A 3838-nucleotide genomic window follows, 5' to 3' on the forward strand; every position below is an offset into this window, starting at 1 on the left:
GGAAGCATAATGAGGATGAAGATTTGCCAAACAAGCAAGCTGTATATGTTGGCTACCTAAGTCCCCATCACCACGGTCAAAATCTACAGCCAGTGTGGATGAGGACTAACAGCCAACTATAAAATAAAGTTATAAAACTGCCAAAAAAAAAAAAAAAAACTTTTGCTGTCTTAAGTGGATACAGGAGATTCTTTACAGAATTACAGATTTTACCAGTTATAAATTGGATTCATCTGCTGGTACCAAAGAACTGAAATGCTAGTGTTCCAGCAAGAGAGAAGTTTGTATTTTTCTCATAGAAAATAAGTCCAGAGCTGGCACGGCAGATCCAGTCACTTCAGGCACCCCCATCTCTTTCTATTTATCGTCTTCAAAGTTGGCTAAAACAGTTGCCAATGCTTTGGCTCTGGTGTCCACATCCCAGGCAGGAAGCAAATGTAAAGAACAGCAGAAAGGTGCATGCTAATGACATGTTCTCTTTGGACGGGGTGTTGCTAGAAGTTTAACAGATGTGTAAAACAACAGTAACTTAAACAAGAGCAAAGTGTTCTTTCTTAGGGAGCTTCACAACCTAAGTTCGTGATGGCAATGTTGCTCCAAAGCAGCCTCAAAAATTCAGCCTCCTTTTTTCTTGTTGGCTATCTCTTAGGGACTTTCATTCCAAGATCATCTCAAGGGTCAAAATAGCTGCTCCAGCTTACACCACCACGTGGTGCTGTGATTCATAATAAGAAGTATATATATTTGGTCTTCATCCTGGTTTCTGGCACAGAGCCCCTAAACCTTTGGAATTTCCTAAGTGATCAGAGAGATAAAAGTATCTTTTGTTATTCATAGCAAACACCTTTCAACCACATCTGTTTGTGTTAACAAGGTGACTTCAGAAAGCTCCTAAAGATGCAGGCTGGTTGCCAGGGTAACCAACCCTGCCTAGGTGCTGGGACAGAGGTGTTTTCTAGAGAAGGCATGGAAGCTCTGTCCCTCTTCCCATATATCTGCTCTGTGTATCTCTTCCATCTGGTTGTTCCTGAGATGTTTCCTTTTATAATAAACTGGTAATCCAGTAGTACACTGTTTGACTTCTGTGAATCACTCTAGAAAGTAACTGAACCCATGAAATGAGCTGTGGGAACATGTCATTTATAGCCTCTGTCAGAGCACAGATGGTGACAAAATGGGCTTCTGACTGGCAGCAGGGGAGGTGGAGGGGTGGGGAGTGGGTGAGCAGTTTGGTGGGACTGAACCTTTAACTTGTGGGATGTGACACTATCTCCAGGTAGACAGTGTCAGAATTGAGTTACATTTAAGACACGCAGCTGGTGGGGCCAGCGATACCAAAACATTGGAGTTTAGAACAGAGAAGGGTTTACTGAGGGCCAAGGCAATGGCAACCCACTCTAGTACTCTTGCCTGGAAAATCCCATGGACGGAGGAGCCTGGTAGGCTGCAGTCCATGGGGTCGCGAAGGGTCGGACATGACTGAGCAACTTCACTTTCACTTTTCACGCATTGGAGAAGGAAATGGCAACCCACTCCAGTGTTCTTGCCTGGAGAATCCCAGTGACGGCAGTGCCTGGTAGGCTGCCATCTCAGGGGTCGCACAGAGTCGGACACGACTGAAGTGACTTAGCAGTAGCAGCAACCTTTACAAAGAAAGGTTTACAAGGAGATGGGTGGCTCCTCCCTTAAAAACCCCAAACTCCCGGAGAGCTCTCAGCAAAGCCCTTTCCTAGGAAATGTGAGCATGGAGCATGGTTAGTTGTTGTAAGCTTCTAAGTGTCATATCCTTTGTTCTTGAGGTCAGGTCATAGTCAGGTAATGCTGTTCCTGTGAATCTCCACCAAATAGATGTTATTTTGTTCTAATAAGAAAGGGCAAGTTCCCCAGACTCTGCCCAGCCATCATCACTGAAGGAGCCGGGTGCCCAGGACCCAACTGGCCCGCAGGCTCCTCAGGCCGCCCAAACACTGGGGGCAGGTTCCACAGACTGCGACCCAGATGGACTGCTGCTGTCATGAAGTCGCAGAGACAGGGATGGCGGAGAGGTTCACCTCTGCCTCAAGGCCTGGGCCCGTCCAGTAGGTGGCCTTGGCGAGGGCGGAGGAGCCCTGTAGGATACAGACCCCAGTCTGTTCCCTGGGATCCTCCGCCCGAGGCTAGGTTAGGGGGAGGGTCCTGGGGAGAAGGCCAGGATCTCCCTCTTACCTCATTCTCTGCCTGGCGACCACCACTCCTCTGAGAGTTGGCTGAATGAGCCACAAACGGTGTCTCCTTGACAGTTGCTCTTTTGGGGAAGGGGCCCACTATGGCGCCAATCAATGGTTGAGCAGGATCACCAACCGCTGCTCATTGAGAGTTGCTTGCTTGGGGGAGGAGCCCACTGCAGTGCTGACCAATGGCTGAGCAGGACCACTAATGGTCCCATGGTAACAGTTGCCTAGTAACAGGGTGGCGGGTGATGGTGCACAGCAAAGGCAGTGTGCTAAGAGCTGCACATGGCCGTACTCTATTACAGTATCACGGAACTGTTTAGCATGTGAAAAACCCACACATCTGGTGTTACAAGCGTTAAGTGTTCTAAGTAGAGTATTGAGAAGAGGGAGTGTGTTTTTTTCAAAAATGTTACTTAATGTATCAATAATCTGGTGAAGAGAGAAAGGGATATAAAAGACAGAGGAGCAAACAGCCCACACTTGCGGCCTTTCCTTTAAAATATTTTTTTTGGCCAGACGCAGGAGGCATTCGGGAATTTTGTCCCTGGATCAGGGATCCAACCTGTGCCCTCTGCGGTGGAAGTGCAGAGTCTTAACTACTGGACCGCCAAGGAAGTCTCCCAACATTAGCTGCCGTTTCAGGAAGTTTTCTGGATGCTTTCTTGTAACGTTTCTGCTTATATCTCATTTGCCAGAACTTAGTCATATGGCCGTATCTAGCTTCAAGGGAGGTTAAAAAATACAGTATTTTCAAGTAGGCACATTAATAAATCAAATAAGTAAAAATTCTAGTACTAAAGAAGAAGAGACTGGCAGACATTGGTTAGGCAGTACCATATCTCTACAGTGATTTTAAAACATAACCGTATGACTTTACAATAGAACAAGCCTTGGGGAATGAGACAAAGACATCAAAGAATGCATTGTGATTGGGACCAAGGTAGGAGATTCAAAGCTTGGGAAAGAGTATGGAAAAGCAGGCAGTATGTGTGTGCTTTTGGGAGAGTGTGGATATTCAGGGCAAAGGTCAGAAAAGCGTTGAGACGTTAAGAATAAGAAAGAAAATCATGGCGGGGAGTGTCTCAACTGAAACAATGTAAGAACTAAGGGCCTGAACAAATGTCCTCCAAACATGGACCTTTTTTCTTTCTCCTTTGCTTGGCCTCCTTCACTGATCACTTCTCCCATCCTCGGCTGTCATAGATGTGGCCATCTGTCTCTCTTTTGAAGCCCTTACCTCAGTTGTAAGCTAATACCTATGTGTGCAGTACATAGATTGATACTGTAGCTCCATTAAGGCAGGCACGCTAACTCTTTTTTTGGCAGGCTTTGTATCCCCATGCCCAGCGTGGTGCACAATAAACAATCAATAAACATTTGCCAAGCTGAAATAAATATGTAAGATCATGCTGCTGTTGCTGCTGCTGCTGCTGCTAAGTCGCTTCAGTCGTGTCCGACTCTGTGCGACCCCATGGACTGCAGCCTACCAGGCTTCTCCGTCCATGGGATTCTCCAGGCAAGAACACTGGAGTAGGTTACCATTTCCTTCTCCAATGCATGAAAGTGGAAAGTGAAAGTGAAGTCGCTCAGTTGTGTCTGACTCTTAGCGACCCCATGGACTGGAG

General features: G+C 46.6%; 1 long non-coding RNA gene across 1 annotated transcript; it reads right to left on the reverse strand.

The window, feature by feature from the left end:
- Positions 1-264: 264 nt before the first annotated feature.
- Positions 265-2371, reverse strand: LOC105002888. The gene is made up of 2 exons (XR_827040.1): positions 2206-2371; positions 265-795 (listed from the first exon to the last, which is right to left on the reverse strand). It is a non-coding gene; the product is annotated as an uncharacterized LOC105002888 (long non-coding RNA).
- Between the last annotated feature and the right edge of the window lie 1467 nt (positions 2372-3838).

This window comes from Bison bison, unplaced genomic scaffold, assembly GCF_000754665.1.
Source record: "Bison bison bison isolate TAMUID 2011002044 unplaced genomic scaffold, Bison_UMD1.0 scf7180017864459, whole genome shotgun sequence".
NCBI classification, from domain to species: Eukaryota; Metazoa; Chordata; class Mammalia; order Artiodactyla; family Bovidae; genus Bison; species Bison bison.